The following is an 18,173-nucleotide window of genomic DNA, read 5'->3' as shown; positions in this document are numbered from 1 at the left end:
CAGTGTACTCACATATAATAAATAAATCTTTTAAAAAAATTACACTTAATGATATAATAGTACTGGCAGTAACGATTTTTAATCCTGAATTTTCTGCTTCTGCATAAGATAATTACTTTTGTAAATTCCAGAATCAGATTATACTTTAAATATTGAAAACATGTCTGTCACATTAGACAGATTTCTTTTAGTTTTCACTACTGAGACTATAATTTGCTTGCTATTTCAAATACACTGCCTTTTTTTTTTTTTTTGCTTAATAGTGAATTTTATATTTCCCCATAGAATTGAAAGCTTTATATACTTGCTGTGAATATACTACAGATTATTACTATCAGAAATAGACACAGAATTCATTTATAGATACTACTAACAGCTGTGGGTTTTGATAAAAAGTGATTTTTTTGGTTTTGTTTCATATAGATATGTTTATCAAATAAGTAATTCTAGAGCAGTTCATACTAAACCATGTCTAACCCAAGATATACTCGGAAAAGAAGAGCTAAAGACTTGGTAGGAAGCCCTTTTTTAAAATGACAATATAATAAGTAACGTATCCTTTCATCTTAAGGTAGAGATGAGCACCTTCAGTACTGTCTTCTAGGCCGGTTCTCTGACACTCAGTAGTGACCTCCAGTTGAGAAAGTAAGTTAAATGCTCTACCACTGAGCCATGGCCATGGCTCTCAAAACCAAGTTTTTAACAAACACATACTTTTCTGACTTGAGATGTCTGAACTGTTCTCATGTCTAAATGTTACTCTGGACATCTAGATTAAATACTAGTAGTAAAGTAGAAATAAAATGTTGAGTCAGCGCTATTTGGGTTTGGGAGTGTTGTTTTAGAAAATGAACTTTTAAAATAGGTTTTGTGACTAATATTTCAGTTGTATAGGGACGAGAGCTTAGACAAATGAATGACAAAACGTTCTTTTAGGGTCTTTATTGTTTGGCTGTCTATGCTAGATTATAGTATCAACCTGATAACTACCTGTGTCCGTTCTGTAGTAAAATCTTAGAAGACAGTTGTAGGACCAGAATGGCAGAAAGTTTTGTGGTTTAGAGGAAATGAATGGACTGGTCACAGCTCCAATATTATAATCCTTGGGGCTTCCTGAAGTAGCATTGCTTCACAGGAAACTACATTTTTCAATTAAATAATTCATAAGATACAGTAAGAAAATAGACGTCAAAAGTTTTAATTGTATTTTGTCAGCTTGGAAAGAAAAAGATAAAGGATTTTAATTGTATTTTGTCAGCTTGGAAAGAAAAGATAAAGAACATTTTCATGTTCTACTTCTTACTCGAGTCTCGGCCATTTAAGATTATTCACTTACCTGAGTGCAGCTGCTCTTTATTTTGTGCTGTCTTTAATGGAAAAAGGAACAAATTACACAGTTAAGTTTTTTATTTTTAACAGATTGTGAAAATACTTTACTAGAGAATTAAAAATATTTGAAACTTGATTTCTTTTTTTAAAGATAAATGTTAACTTGCAATTTAAGTTAACTTTTCTCCTGGAAAATTGTGTATATGTTACTACAAACCAATGAGTCTCTTTCTTTTCTTTGTTTTCTTCTCTTTTCTTAAGACAGGGTTTCTCTGTGTAGCCCTGGCCGTCCTGGAGCTCACTCGGTAGACCACGCTGGCCTCAAACTCTGCCTCTCAAGTGCTGAGATTAAAGATGTGCACTGTCACCACCACCCAGTTATTTCTTTTTGATTAAAAAATAAATGTAGACACATTGTCTACAGGTGAATTAAATAAAAATACCTCAAATTTAAATTTTAGGAGACCTGGTCCAGTGAAATATCTCAGTGGGTAAAGCATACTTGCCCCTAAACTTGACTTTCTGAGTTCAATCCCCAGAACCCATGTGGTAGGAGAGAACCAGCCAAAGCAGGCTGTCCTCTGGCCTCCACAGTTACATTGTATCACAGACACACACACAATAAATAAAGGTGTATTTGATTTTCAAGACTGGATTTCAGATTGGACACTCACTGAAGTTCTAAGTTTCATTATTTTTCTGTTTCATCATTGATAACTTTGAGCCTAGTTGCTAGATCTGCCTCTTATTAGAGGTTTTTTTTTTTAAGGATATTAAAAAGTAAAATGATGTGTTAATTTCATGTTTTTCCTTATGCACTTAAACATCTTAAATCCTATGTGTCACAGAGTATATCAGCCTAAACCTCAAATTCACGTGTATGTACTTAGGATTTAAAATGAGGGCCTCAGAGATGGCTCAGCCGTCGTATGCTGTGGCTCCGGCAGACAGCCCAGGCTCAGCTCCTCACACCCACATCCATCTGGGATTCAGCCCCAGGGACCCAGGGTTCTCTTGTCGCCCCACAGCATCCACATGTATGTGGTACACAGAAACTCATACAAGCACGTGCACATACGCAAACTAGTACATTAAAATTAGTGCTGGGCATGGTCATTGAAAAGGTAACGTTTTTTAACAAGTGGAAGCTGGTTGTGGTCACACACTTTAATCCCAGAGAGGCCAGTGCAGTTATCTCTGTGGTAAAGGCCAGCCAGGGCAACGTGGTGAGCTCCAGGACAGCCAGAGCTACATAGACCCTGTCTAAAAAGATAAAAAGCAAAAAAGGAAAACAAGTGGAATAGTTATCAGACTCAAGAAATTTTCTTAGTGTTACCTTGAAAGGTCTTTATATTGTGTAGCCTCTTAATTCATCTTTTGGGAAAATAGTTTTGTTTAAAGCCAGTTAGTTGCTTATAAATCATGTGGCAACTTAAGAATATTTTGTATTATAAGTAACATTTCAAGAGAGTATTTTAAGTCTTAAAGGTGTCTCTGCCTGCATAAAATAAATTTTGATTTTTGCTCATAATTTATGAACTACAGTCTTCATCATTGTGACACCAGTTTCACCCCTACTTCTCACTCCTACCCGTATTTAGGGTTTGTCTTTCCTAGGTATCTTCCATACTTTGAATACAGTTCCTTAAAAATTATATAAAAGTTTGTAACTTTTTACATTTTATATAAATTATTGGCATATAAATTTTATTCTGCTTATTTTATAAAATTGGGTTTTCAGAATCTCCTTGTGTGCTCTGGCTAGCAGACACAACTCTATTGTGTCTACGTCGCGTAGTTCGCCCATTTGTCTAGTAGTGGCTGCTTGTCATTCCATCTTCTGCTTCTGCAGGTCTGTCTCCTTAGGAGTTTACTTGGTCACATCTAAGTTTTTGTCTTAGAGTAGGATATCCAAGTGTTTCATGTGTGCATGTGTAATTTAGAAGCTGGCCTGTATTCTCTGGAGAGGCTGTCCCAGTTTTCCCACCCACCAGCATTTCCCACTTCCCTTTACATCCCCCTTGTTAACCTGACGCATGTAAATCGGTCTTCTCTTAGTCCGCTTTGTCTGATTACTGAGACTATGGTTAGGAAGCTTCCTCACCCTGTGACCATCTGACAGAAACAACCTAAAGCACAGCCTCATGTTGGGGCCTGCAAGCTTCCCAACTGGTATGAAGTTAAGAAAGAAACTTGATTCAACACAACTTTAGCAGGTTGTGGTCTGACCAAGCCTTAAACACAGTAAACATTGGGAAGAGGTTTCCACGTGATAGTTATCACAGCAAAGCTTTAGAAGCACCTGTGACCTTTACCATAGACACGGGTTCTTAGTCACAGAAACGGGCTTCAGTGTAAATGCCTGAGCAGGATTCGTAGTAAGCGTAAGGATGGCGTCTGTCAATTGAAAATGTAAAGTACATGGGACCTCTTTCACAAGATGTGTTCTAGTCACTGAGAAGAAGTTCGCTCAGGATTTTAGCAAAAAATCACGGTTGTTAGACAGCATCCACTCAGCCTTCCAGGTGAGCAGACACCTAGAAGAAAAAGCCTTTGTGTTTCACAGTTCTAGCTTTTCTAATGCTTTCTGTAAGCTGTGCCTTCTACAGGTTTACTTATTTTGGTTCAGTGTTTGAAAAATGTCAGTTGATCATGGCAGCAGAGCAGGTCACACCCATAAAGCAGGGAGGCAAAGGATAGGGATTAATACTGTCATTTTTCAGTCCACCAAAGAGTTAACCCACTTATTTGGTCAGAGACATGTAAATGCCGTTTCTGGAATCCATCACAGATACACGGTGTGCTTTACCAACCACACATTTCTCAGTACAGCTGCTAACAATATTATCCATCATGGGGAAAATACTTTTTTTTTCAGTCATTCTAGTTGTTCATTTGTGACATAAGCTTATGGTTTGCCCTAAGACACGGTCTATGCTTTTAATAGCATTTACCTATCAGGTTGAAAAGTTGGAAATAACTTAGTGTTGTCATTGTATCTTTAATATAATGGAAAATCCCTCCAGTTTGTTTTGCATCTTACTTTTTTATAACTTTATAATTTTGCTATTAGCATTTATATCTTTAATTGGAATTGAATTTCTTAGCTGTACTTTGAAGTTTGAGTCCAGCTTAAGACCTCTGCTCATTGATGAAGGCAATTAATAAGAAAGGAGGGGAAAAAATAAGAGCAAGTGGTACAAGTCTGCAGTCCAGCACTTGGAAGGTAGTCAGGAAGATCCTGGATCACAGTGAATTGGAGCCAGTCTCAACCCAAGCGGCAGCTGGTTCTCCGCACACATGCTGCCACCGCCACCACCGCCGCTGCTGTTTCTGTTCCTTTGTAGGAAGTTTGAACTTCAGAGATTTGAACCTCCAGAGATTTGTCTGACTTTATGTTTTCTGTAGCAAAGATCTTACCTAAAGGATGTTCCCTCTGCTGTGCTGTTTTTTAATGCACCGTACCTTTCTATAAGCCTAAATGTCCTTGCTGCCTGGTTATATAATTTTGAGTCTTTTATCTGAGTGTCTTCTTACTATCCTGAATATAACCAGCTTTCCTAATATTCATACATAATTTCTCTCATTTTGCTATTAACCAAATCCTTATATGTGTGAAAATATTCAATCGGTGTATATAGTTCCGGACCTATGACAGTACTTTTTATCTGTGCGTACAATGTGTATGCATAGGTCTGTGTATGGCAAAGTATGTGTGTGGACATCAGAAAACAACCTCAGGTGTGGTCCTCCGCTTCCTCCTTACTTGAATCCCTACCTTATTTGGATCCCTTGTCTTTTCCCACTGCATCATCTAGGTTAGTTAGCCTACAAGCTCCCAGGGAATTCTCCTGTCTCCCCCTCCATCTCCCTGAAGGAATGCTGGGATTACCGACACATATACTACTACATTCAACTGTTCATGAGTTCTGGGATTCAAACTTAGGTTCTCGCAGTTACATGACAAGCACTTCTTTACCCATTGAGCTATTTCCCCAGCTGACAAAATTGTCTTAACTTTGTATCACATCTTCTTGTCTAACAGAAATAACTTATCCTTATTACTCTGCTAGAAATAACTACTTATGAATTTTATTCTTCTGAGCAGGTTTTACCATCAGTTCCTCTATTTCCTAAAACAAACGGATATGATTCCTATTGGAATTGCACTGAATTTGTAGATGAATTTAAGAAGACTTGACAATTTACTCTTCAGTCTTTATCCTTCTTGCTCCCTTTTGTTGGTATGGACAGGTTTGTCAGTCAGGCCTTTCTACCTCTTCCCACTGGAAAGTCTAAAGCTGCTCAGTGAAATGCCACGCTTGCTGACTTAGTGTCTCACTGCTGTGAACAGATACCGTGACCACAGCAACTCTTATAGGGACAACATTTAATTGGTGCTGGCTTACAGGTTCAGAGGTTCAGGCCAGTATCATCATGCTGGGAAGAATGGCATCGTCAGGCAGACATGGCGCTGGAGGAGCCAAGAGTTCTACATCTTGGTCCACAGGCAGCTGGGAGTCAGGACTAGATTTCGCTGGCCAGACCTGAGCATATATGAGACCCAAGAGCCCTGCCTCCACAGTGACACACTTCCTCTACCAGGGCTGCACCTCCTCCAACAAGGCCACACCTCCTAATAGTGCCGCTTCCCGTGGGCCATCCATATTCAATCCACCTTTCCTGAGAAAGTATTGGGCAAGACCCTGAGCAAATTCGAGAAACAAAGGATCATCCGTGATAAGTGCATTTTGAAAAGAGCTCTGGCTATGGGAACTGGCTCTCTGCATATATTACAGTTAGAAACAGTGGGCTGGAGAAACGGGGATTGAGAGAGGGAAATTGAATCACCCCTCAAAGGATTTATTAGAGCAGCATAGAATCTGGTTTGAAGTAAAAGACTTCGACCACCCAAGCCACCTTTTTCCTTGTGAGAGAAAAAGGTTCAAGGAGGCAGTTTGCTGTAAGGAAATGGGTCCGTGGTAGCTGATGTGGCCGAACTGGAGTAAGAGACGCTGTTTCCTTGTGTTTCTGGCTGAGGCAGGTGTTTGAAAAGTCCAGGGACATTCTCGATAAGGAGAGCCTGGAAGACCAGTAGACCTGCTTAGTGACAAGAATGCCTGTCCTGCCTGTAGTCTTTCTCTGTTCAGGGCCTTACCATCAAGAAGGGCCTGTTCCAGATGGGGAGAGAAATAGCTCAAAGAGAAAGACCTCTGAGTTTCCAAATCACCAGTGGAGAAGGAAAGAGCGAAGATGTTGATCAGTGCATGCTCCAGAAAACCAAATACATGCAAAAATGAGGCTCAGCCAAGCATCAGCAGGCTAAGATATGCAACCAGAGAGTCTAACACAAGCCTCTCAATGTCTCCTCTCACCTCTTCCACCACCCTCTTCCCACTTTTCCACTCACCCGTTCTAATCACTTGTGCCTCCTCTCCTCCACTTCCTGTAAGGCCACCAGTGTTGATAATGTGCTTCAGCCACAGCTAGAAATTCCTTCCAGTTTTCAGGATCTAATATAAAATTACTTATAAGTTTTACCATATGGGAAATAATATATAGTGGGTTTGCTTCTTTTGGTTGCTTAGGGTTTTTAAGTAGAAAAAAATTCACTTCTAAAAACTATTCCTTAATTAGAAATTAGCTGAGAAATATGCTCTTGGTGGGATATGAGGAAAAAGGGAGACTTAAAAGATACTAATGCTAGACAACAGAAAGGGATATGATTCTAGGGAAATGGTGTTGGCAAACATTTTGTCATTTTTGTCAAGATCTTACTTAGCCTTAAACTGAAATTAGCATTTGAAAACATGTGCCTTAAGACCTGGGAGATCTTAAATCTTTTGTAACTCATCAGAGGAAAGGAAAATACTTTTATAATGTGTGGTTCGTGTATATTTTACAATCTATAGTAATGTTCTTTTAAATCCTTGAAAATTAGCCATGTATGATAGATACATAGCAACTAAATCACAAATTCCTTGGAAAAACACACTTCAACCATTGTATTAAATAGTATTTGTTTTTCCATTTGTATAAGAGAACACAAACTTTGAAAAACCAAGAAGCAGTTGGGAGTAGTGAGATAGTTTAAAGGTAAAGGCACTTTTGATACAAACTGTGTGATATTATTCAATCCCCAGAACCTATATAGGTTGTCCCCTGAGAGCCATACATGGGCCATGTGTGTACTCAGACACAGAGAAAGAGACATGTGTATGTGCACTCACACATTTAAAAGAAAAAAGAGCAGAGATGGAGAGGGAGCTCAATTGTCAGAGTTCTTGTCGAGCATTCACAAAGCCCCAGGCTCAACGGTAGCAGCACTGTGTAAAGCAGGTATCATACCTGTCTATAATCCCAACACCCGGAAGTTAGAGGCAGAAGAATTAGAAGCTCAAGATCATCCTTGCCTGCGTAGTACATTGCTAATTCAAACAGCCAACAAATATTCCTTCTGAGTTTTAAGTACTATAAATATTTAATTTCTAATAACTGGTCCTTAATTTGAAATTATATATCATTTCATATGTTGAAATGGACCAATATCTTTGGGGGGGATGGGAGATGAGAAGATTAAGATGTTTGATAAATTAATAAAAGTTATGAATATCCAACTGAGGAGTCTGTGGTTGTTTTTTTACTTTGTCTATTAATCACATTTTCAAGAGCAGAATTTGAGCTCCAACTTTGCCATTTTTGTAGAATTTACCCTCTGAATCCCACTTTCCTCATCTATAAAGTGGGGATAGAAATCATACTGTGTGGGTTGTTGAAAAAGACTAAAGGCTGCTTCATGTTACACACTTGACCAAACACTGAAGATTATCTTTCCAACTTACTTTTGACATTTTATGTACATGCGTGTTTTGCCTTCATGTATGTCTGCACCATGTGCATGCTTGGTACCTTCCAAGTTCAGAAGGGTACAGCAGATCTCCTGGGACTGAAGTTACACGTGGTTGTGAGCCACTACATGGATGCTGGGAATCAAATTCAGGACCTATGGAAAAGCAGCTAGTACTCTTAACCACTGAGCCATCTCTCCAGCTCTGTGACATTATTTCCAAGAATAATGAAGTTCCTTTGTAGTCTCACATTTCATTGTAGTTAAGATTGCAGAGACTCCACCCAGAGAAGCAGATCAGCTAACTGCTCCCTCAGCTCCTCCAAAGCTGGTCCCCCAGTTTATCCCCAGCCCTATAGCAAACCACCTGCTATGGCTTCTCCTCACACCCCACCCTGATTCCCAGGGCACTTAGCAAATCTTGATTTTTTTTCTCTTCTATGGACCCCCTTAATCCTCCTCCAGCTGATCACTACCCCTAAGCATTAGCTCTCAATTCCTAGAAACACATTTTACCTGGAACCTCCAATAGCCCATCAGGATCCCAGAAGAATTTCCTACCATGCAACACACAGTCACCACACTCTCCTAAGAACCAGAGAGGGCAACAAAAACCAATGGATAATCCAGCCAAAGTAAATGTTAAATCTGAAATCATGTCACAAACAACCAAGAAATCTGAGGTATTATGAAAAGGCCAAATCTAAGAAAAATCCAAATAGAGGAAAGAGAAGAAACCCAGGTCAAAGGCACAGAAAACATTTTCAACAAAAATCATAGAACAAAATTTCCCTAATCTAAGGAAGAAGATGCCTATCAAGGTACAAGAAGCATACAGAATACCAAATATACTGGAGCAGAAAGGAAATTTTACTCGCCAAAACATTAAATGTACAGAACAAAAAAAGTATTAAAAACTACAAAGGAAAAGACCAAGTATCATCTGACAGTAGACTTATTAGAGTAACACCTGACTTCTCAACAGAGACTCAAAGTTAGCCTAGACAGATGTGATACAGAAGACCACAGATCAATGGAATCAATTGAAAGCCCAGACATAAACTTGATACCTATGGACACCTGATTTTTGACAAAGAAGCCAGAAATACACACTGGAAAAGACACCACCTTCAAGAAAAGGTGAAGGTCAAACTGTATGGGTGCATGTAGGAAAATGCAAGTAGATCCATATCACTCTGCACAAAACTCTAAATGCATCAAAGACCAAAACAAAACCAGATACATGAACCTAAAAAAAAGAAAGTAGAGAATAACCTTGAGCTCATTAGCACGGAAAGATTTTCTGAACAGAATACCAACAGTGCAGGCACTAAGAACAACAGTTAATGAATTGGACCTCATGACACTGAAACGCTTATGGCAAAGAGTACCATATTTTAGATAAAGTGGCAGCCTACAGAATGGGAAGATTTTTACCAACTGCACAGCAGATAGAGGACTAATATCCAAAATATATAAAGAACCACAAAAAATAGATACCAAGAAAACAACCCAATTAAAAATAGGGTACATACCTAAACAAAATTTTTTATAAAGGAAACACAAATGGCCAAGAAACAAAGTCATGTTCAGCATCCTTAACCATCAAGGACATGCAAATCAAAACTACTTTGAGATTTCATGTTACAGCATCAAAGTGGCTAAGACCAATGCAACAAGTAACAGCTCATGCTAACAAGGATACGGAGTAAGGGTGACACAGCCATTGCTTATGGAAGTGTAACCTTGTACAGCTACTATGGAAATCAGTGGGGGTGCCTTCTCAGGAACATGGATCGATTTACCTCAAGATACAGATATATCATTCTTGGGCATTGTAATTAGGGTTTAAAGTAACAACTTGTGAGTGAATTTATATATTTATTATATTTATTATATATAGAGATGGGGGTATTAGAACAATGTACAAGCTGCAGTCCACCTGATCCAACAACGGCTGTCTGTGAAGTCCACGAATCCAGTAGTTGTTCAGTCCACAAGGCTGCATGTCTCATCTGGTCTTCAGTAGACAATGGAATCCTGAAGACATAGGCTCTAATGCCAGTGAAGGAATGGACTTGCTAGCAAGATGAGGCAAGCAGGCAAAGAGCAAGAGCTTCCTTCTTCCATGTCCTTGTATAGACTTACTGCACAATATGGGGTCTAAACTAAAGGTATGTCTTCCCACCTCAAGATCTGGATTAAAGGTATGTTATCCTATTTAAAAGGCCTTAGAAATGGGTTTCTTCTACTTCAAATTAAGCAAAACTTCTCTCATTTAACATTCATTTGGAAGTTTTAGTTGCAGATGTAGTCAAGTTAACAACCAAAAATAGCCATTATGGGCATTGTTTTAGTTAGGGCTACTTTCATGGTCTTAGGTTACTTTCTTAAAGAACACAGTCCTACCTGCCCAGGGTCTTGCCTATGGGAACAAATCTGTTGTGGATTATTTTAATCTGAGGCAGACCATCTCAGGAAGATCACCTGCTAGTTATTAGTTTGTCCTATGATGGCACCTGGCATTTCTCAGTTGAGGATCCCTCTCCAGTGACTCTAGCTATGTCAAGTTGACAGACAACTAGCCATCACTGGCATATACCCAAAGGACACTTTATCCTATCACATGTTCATTGCTGCTCTATTCATAACAGGCAAAAAATTGGAAATAACCTAGATGTCCCCCAACAGAAGAATGGATAAAATGTGGTACATTTACATGATGAGATATCACTCATTAAAAAATGAAATCATAAACTTTCAGGTGCATGCAAAAGGATGCAACGAAAAAAAAATCATCCTGGGTGAGTATCCCCTATCCAGAAAGACCAAGAGAATGTATTCATGTATATGTGAATATTAGAGTATGTATTCACGTATATGTGGATATTAGTTGTAAAGTCATTGATAACCCAGCTAGAATCCATAGGTCACAGAGGTTAGGTATAGAGTAAGGGACTAGGAGGGACATACGGCTTATTAGGAAAGGGAAACAGAATAGGTAGTTATGGATGGCTGAGTGGGGTCTGGAATGGGAGACTCTAGTGGGAAAGATAAGGGGAGAGAGGACAAGAGAAGGAATACCAAAAGAGACAGCCAAAATTAAGGGCCATTTGAGTAGTAGGAAACCTAATACAGTAGAACTTCCTAAAATATGCACCTACATGAAGGAGATCCTAATGAAATTGCCAAATAATGGGAGACAAAGTCCCGACCGACCATCTCTTTGTCACTAAAAGAAGCTTCCATTCCTGGGATTGAGCTACAACTAATTGAGTTGTTGGACAAATGGGTCCCATGAGAATCCCCGAACAACCCAGGCTGTTGTCGAGACTATATAGGTTGCTCTCTACAAACTGACAGCAAGGCCCTATTGAAGACAACACCTGCAGCACTCATTGAACATGGAGAAGCCACGCTGGTGCCTGCATAGTAGAGCCTTCCCCCCATGTGCTAGTTTCTTTGGTATACAGAGGCACTCTCCATGCTACCAAAAGAATCATAAACACCAACTCAGCCACAAACCCTCTGATTGACAACGGTGGCCTGCCCAAGAGATGCGCTATTTTAATGGTGGCACAAAGCTTGTAGGAGTAGTCATCCAGTGTCTGATTTGCCTTGAAGCCCACTCCACAAGACAAAACTCATACCCCACACTGCTTAGTTGACCAAGAACCTGAGACCAGGGACCTAGGGTAAAACTAACTACAGAGAGAGAGAGAGAGAGAGAGAGAGAGAGAGAGAGAGAGAGAGAGAGAGAGAGAGAGGATAAAGAGTGAGCTACTTTATAAAAAGAAAAGTTTGAAAGTCACAATCAAATGACTCCTAACACCATTGTGTTGTCCTCATAGATCAGTGTCTTGTTCAAGCATCAGAGAGGCCTGATTCTGCAGCAGATGGGAACAAATGCAGAGATCCACAGCCAGGCAGTGTGCAGGGGGAGGAAGGGGGGGGGAAGGGAAGGGCAGAGGAGAGAAGGGGGGGAGATGAAGAGAGGGGGAAGGAGAGAGGGAGAAAGGGAGAAAGAGGGAGAGAGGGGGAAGGAGAGAGAGAGGAGGGAGAAGGGGAGAAGGAAAGGGAGAGAGGGAAAGAGAGAAGGAGAGAGAGGGAGAGAGGGGGAGGGAGAGGGAGAGAGCAACCTTGAACACTCAGCTTAAATGGTATGTCTCCATCAAATCCCTCCCCTCAGAAGGCAGGGCACCCAGTGAAGAGGAAACAGTGTAAGCACCAGAGGGGACGGAGGACACCAAGGAAACCAGGCCCTCTAAACCAACACAAGCAAAGCACACAAGAGCTTGCAGAGACAGAGGCAGCAGCACGGGGCTGCAGCCCTCTGCACATGTCTCATGGCTTCCAGCTCAGTGTTTTTATGGGATTGCCGTGTGTGAACAAGTGGGTCTCTGTTCCATGTGCTTTCTCTTGTCTCTTTTTCTTCTGTTTGTCCAATTCTGGTGTGTTAGTTTTGTTTTATATTTTATTTTATTGTTTTAAAAAAAGAATAAGTGTGCATTGCCATGCTGATTAAGGTAGATAATAGATGCATGCCTGGCATATATTTTTAAATGTTCCATAGATGGTAGGTTTCCTTTACTTCAGGCATTAGCTTGACAAATGAGCCCTTCACAAGGCTGGTTACAAAGACCTGGGTGTCTCGAAGCATTCATAAATCAGGAACTGCGGCTTACCTGCTGCAGAGGACTAGGAGGTGGAAAGCTAGGAGTGCAGCCACTGAGGTTCAAGCCGAAGTGAGCACTGTCTTTGCCTAAGAGCAAGATGGCGACCGTTGGCTCCCCACAGGAAGCCCAGTCTGCGAAATGATCCCAGGGTTTGTCTTACTGTGTTGCTCAGAGCTCCCTGAAGTCTGAGGCCCATTACCAACGGTGGAAGCCTCGTTCCTTGGGCCCAGTTTGGACTCTACCTGCACATTGAGACCACCTCCCCAAAGTGGAAGAGGAGATCCATTTGCGTGCAAGGAGGAAAGCCTTGGCAGATGAGCGATCGAAGAGAAAAGAACTTTCAGCTTCCTCTGGGGAACAGAAAAGAAATGAAGATTTGATTGAAACCATAACCATATTCTTTTTGATATACAGCTTACACTGAATAAACTTCTTCTTCTTCTCCTCCTCCTCCTCCTCCTCCTCCTCCTCTTCTTCTTCTTCTTCTTCTTCTTCTTCTTCTTCTTCTTCTCTCTCTCTCTCTCTCTCTCTCTCTCTCTCTCTCTCTCTCTCTCTGCGCTTGCAGGCAGGTTTATTACTGGACACTGTTTTAATTGAATCAAGAAGTGATTGCCAGCGCAAACTCACATTCTGGCCTCTAATCCACTTCCATCAGTGCTCTAAGACTGAACATCCACTAGCCTTCCAAGTTTAACACTGATGTCATTTTCCACACTATATCTGAGAAGTCAGCAGCTTTTCAGTTTACAGTATGTTTCTAACTGCCAGCCAACGCCCTATCAGAGCATATAATTTTTCTGTTGTACCTAAGCGGCTTATAGCAAAATGAGTGACAGGGAAAGATTTCCTCTATTCTTTTAATTCGAGCTCCCTCTATCTCCCATGTATCCCTTCTTGTGCACTCCGCTTCAGCTGTTCAAGATCGTGCGCTGAGGATCTAGTTGCTAAGAGACAGGACGCTGAGAGGGTGGGGACGCTGCACTGCGACAGGCCAGAGAGGAAGAGCCAGAGAGGGCAGGGTGAAGAGCAGGCTCCGGGAAGCAGTGGGCTGCGCTCTGGCACCACTCGCACCCGCCTCCCCACAGGAGCTACTCGCTCATTGGATGCTCTGCTGCGACGCTGGCTTACGATTGGCCGGGCCGCGGCCGGGCCCCGCCCCTCGGCGCTACTGCAGCGCGGCCAGCTAGCGGGCGCAGGCGGGTGCGGCCGCGGCTGGTGAGGCTGCCTCAGCCTGGCGTGTGCGCCGGGTCGCGCGGTTCTGGGCGCGAGCGCGGGCGGTGTCGGCCGCTGCAGGTGACACCGGCGCGGTGAGGGCCGCCGCGGCCCTGTGGAGGTGAGAGCGACGCCGAGAGGCTGGGGCATCCAGCGGGGAGCTGGAAGTGGGGCGAGGGCCGGGAGCGCCGCTGCCCATTCCGGCGGGCCGGCCGGCCGGCGGGGGAGCGGGTGGGCGGGCCGTGCGGGGCCCCGCTGCCCGGAAGCCCGGGGACGCCCGGGCGCAGCCAGCCGCCCCGTCCCGCCGCCGCTCTCGCCTGCGCTCCTGGCGACGGAGCCCAGCTTCGGCCGCCACACTCCGACCCTCGCTGTCCCCGGCAGGCTGCTTTCCGAAGCCTTTGTCTGCTCCTCTCCAGCCCGCGCCTCGAGTCGGCGCCCACGCCGCGGAACCCCGGTCCCGAGGACGCGCGGCGCAGGGAGCCTCGGACCCGGGCTTAGAAAGGCTCCTTACCTGGGTGGGCAGTGATGTCCCGTCCTTCAGAACCAGAGCCAACCGCCTGAGTCACATGTGTGGATGAGAGTCAGCAAGTGTGTTGTAATCGGGACTAACAGCCTCCCTCTGCTGTGCCAGAGGCCTTCCACCTGTCCCAGTGACCCCTCCTTCCACTCCTGCAATCAGGTCTCCCTTTTCATTAAAAAATGAAAAGCAGATGCTTGTCCATATGAATAAGCCAAAATAAGGAAATAGGTTATGGTCTGTCTTTAAAGGTGTTAATATGTTAAACAAAAGAATTTTTAGCTTTTGGTAAATACTGTTATTTATTTACCAAATATGTTATGCCTTAAATTCTTTTAAAATATGGTATCATGCATGAGAGGATAATTTTGAGTTATGGATATTTTCTTTTGGTCATAGTTATTTATACGTTTATACCATTCTCCAAAATGAGATGCATGTGCCAGCTGTTTTAAGACTGTATGTTATTCAGATCCTAAAGGAAACATTCTCATAGATTAATTTAACTAGAATACACAATAGTTTTTTCCCTTAATTGGAAAGATTCAGTTGTGTCAACAGAAAATAAATTCACACCCAAAGTATTTAAATTATCCATAATCATGAATAAATGAGTATTATATTTGAAATATACAAGTTTTTAAGAATTTGATGGAGACAACTTTCTTGTAATTTTAGTTAAGTCCTGGGGATTTAGCTCATTTGTAGAGTACACTGTGCCACCACCACCAAAAAAGACATTAATTAAATGTCTTTTAATTTAATTAAATTTTCTGAAAGTTAAAATCAAAAAGCAGCACACAAAGGGTCTTTGCCTTGAATTATACTTTAAACTGTTTTCTTGCCTTTTCTCTTTTCCAGTACTGGTTGTCAAAGCCAGGACCTCACATCTCCATTCCCATCCTAAATGTCTCCTAAAGTCCAGACAAATTATAAATAAATACCCCTTTCCAAATCGTCCTTAAGAAAAGGGCATGCACACATTACCCATGTAAGTAGAGAACAATATTTTGTTCACTGAGAATTCCACATTTATTAAAAAAACAAAGTGTACTTAAATATTCATATAAATTGTGACTCTTCAGCTTGCAGTGGGTTCCAAAAGAGACATTGTTTCTTTAAGGCTTTGAGACTTTTATTAAGTCCGAAAACATTTTTTGGCACTATCTGTTTTGCTAGTTGTTCTTTTGAGGAATCAAAGATAAAAAGCACAGCCTAAGAGCTGAGTATGCCGGTACACACCTGTAATCCCTGTGCTCTGAGGCAGGAGGATCATGAGTTAGAAGGCAGCCTGGGCTACAAAACAAGACCTACCCTGATTCTGTTCTGGGCTGTGCTTCCTAAGGGATTCAACAAAATCTTGAGAAGAATTCATGTCAGTAGCAGCCAAAATAGGATCAGGAAAAACAATTGGCCGTAATAAAGTAAGGTGCGCATTTTGTATGCAGACCCTGTGCTGGGTACTTTATGGCATCATTTAATTCTCACAGTCATCTTAGAGTAGTTATTGTTTTCCTCATAGCAAGCCCAAGACTGCACTGCTAGAGGTGGTGAAGCCTGGAAAGTGTTCATGGCCTGCTGTGCTGTTATCTATCGGCAGCATACTTCATGCCGCATTTCGTTATCTTCATGAATCTCTTTCAGAATCTCAGAAATGCACTGTCTGGTGATTCTTCCCACCAAGAGCACAGAAAGACAGAACACCTACAGTTTAACCTTTGTTTTGCAGATGAGGAAACTGAGACACGGATTATCTGAACTAGATAATATCTTAATGGTAGAACCAAGATATAAAATTGGACAGTTTGACTTCAGAATCTGTACTTGTAACTCGTAACTCGTACACTGTACTGGGCCTTCAGTAAGGTACGTCTCACAAAGCTATTATTTTACAATGCTTAATGTGTTTTGTGTTTCCTTTGTGTTTTAGATTTATTCATTTTTATTTTATGTGTGCCTGTGTTTGCTTGCTTGCATGTATCTGTATGCACTATATATATATATATATATATATATATGTCTAGTGTCCATGAAGGCCAGAAGAGAGCATTCTAGCCCTGTAACTGGAGTTATAGACAGTTGTAAGAAACCACTTGATTGCTGGAACCCAAGCCCAGGTCCTGTGTGATAATATTAAGTGCTCTTAACTGTTGCTTTTTAATGTTTATGCAAACACATAGGATTGTGTTGTTTTAGCTACTATTTAATGCCCTATATCAGTGTTTATGTAAACAACACCTAGTGCTGATGACTGCTTCTGCCTTTCTAGTGTGCTATTTTAAATGTCACAATCCTAGGAGGTATCTTTGTCTTTATATACCATGCCTCATTTGGGAGGTGCTTTTATTATCCTCAGAGAACTTTCACAAGGTGATCCTTTTGGTTCTCTGTTTACTGTCTGGCATGGGCTTTTAATGTGGCTTATGATGATGCTAAACCTCAAACTGGCCGTCTAGACTCTGGGCACACTGCTCTTGGTCGGTTAGTCATCTTTGCCCTATATTATGCCACGCTTTTCCACAGAGCAGCTCATATTTTCAAGTGGTATTCCTAAGCTAGAAACTAATGACAGCTAAACTATAAAAACATGACTAGCATGAACCTTCACCAGTGTTTTCTTCTGTAATTCTGTGTTCCAACTTCAGCTACAGAGCCTGACATATAACCAAGTATTCATAAATGTATAGGTAAAGTAGTGTGTCTTAATGCATTGATATCAAGAGCTTCCTGAAATATTTTAGGTTTGGACAGGTAGTTTCTTTTTCTTTTCTTTCTTTTTAAAATCTTCCCAGCCCACCTCACAGACCAAAGCTTTCGGAGTTGTGTTATTGAAACAAAACTGACTTTGTAGTCTGTTAGAGTCTGTCCTTTCCATCCCCACCTCTCTACCTCTCCTTAGAGAGTGGAGAGAATATAGATCGAAATTGGACATTTATCTATGGCATTGGGCAAAGTGCTTGACTCCGACAACCCTGTTTCCTTATGTTGTAAATTCAAGACAAGCTCTGCTTTCATAGCGATCACGGGCTCTCTGCCTCGCCACCTCTGCCTCTGCCTCGCCACCGCTGCCTCCATTTGGCTCTTACGTTTCCTGCCACATCAGCCAGGTCAGTTTCACATTGCTTCAGAAGACAGTGTTGAAAAAGAACTTTCCAGAGAGAAGTTGTTTCAAACATACGGAACTATCAGCACTATAATAGATTGACATCATTTTGATGACCACAGCTATATTAACTGCTGTGTTAAGTTGCTCGACTGTTTCATATTATTATGTCTGCAAGCTCAGTATGCTTAGCCATAGTGCGTTATTTGTGCCGTGAACATTCACTCAAGGAAAAAACAAAGAAATCATAATACTTTCAGCAAGCTTCATATTTTGGTTTCTTCATGGTTTGATTATATTATCTATGAATAGTCTGTATATAAACTGCATGCTTAGTGACTTTTTAGGAAAATAGAGTATACTCAACTTTTCCTGAACATTTTACTTGGAAAAAATTTAACATATAGCAAAGACAAAGGTTTTTTGTTTGTTTGTTTGTTTGTTTGGTTGGTTGGTTGTGTGTGTGTATGTGTGTGTGTGTGTGTGTGT

At 41.3% G+C, this 18,173-nt stretch overlaps 1 protein-coding gene across 2 annotated transcripts in view; it reads left to right on the top strand.

The window, feature by feature from the left end:
- Positions 1-14,037: 14,037 nt before the first annotated feature.
- Positions 14,038-18,173, top strand: part of Sanbr (SANT and BTB domain regulator of CSR) — a 52,341-nt gene continuing 48,205 nt past the window's right edge. For both annotated transcript variants that reach the window (XM_052198621.1, XM_052198622.1), the window contains exons 1-2: positions 14,038-14,185; positions 16,311-16,447. The gene's annotated coding sequence lies outside the window, so the exon portion shown is untranslated. The remainder of the gene's footprint in view (positions 14,186-16,310; positions 16,448-18,173) is intronic.

Source organism: Apodemus sylvaticus, chromosome 11 (assembly GCF_947179515.1).
Source record: "Apodemus sylvaticus chromosome 11, mApoSyl1.1, whole genome shotgun sequence".
NCBI lineage: Eukaryota > Metazoa > Chordata > Mammalia > Rodentia > Muridae > Apodemus > Apodemus sylvaticus.
This window is presented reverse-complemented; position numbering and strand designations above follow the sequence as displayed.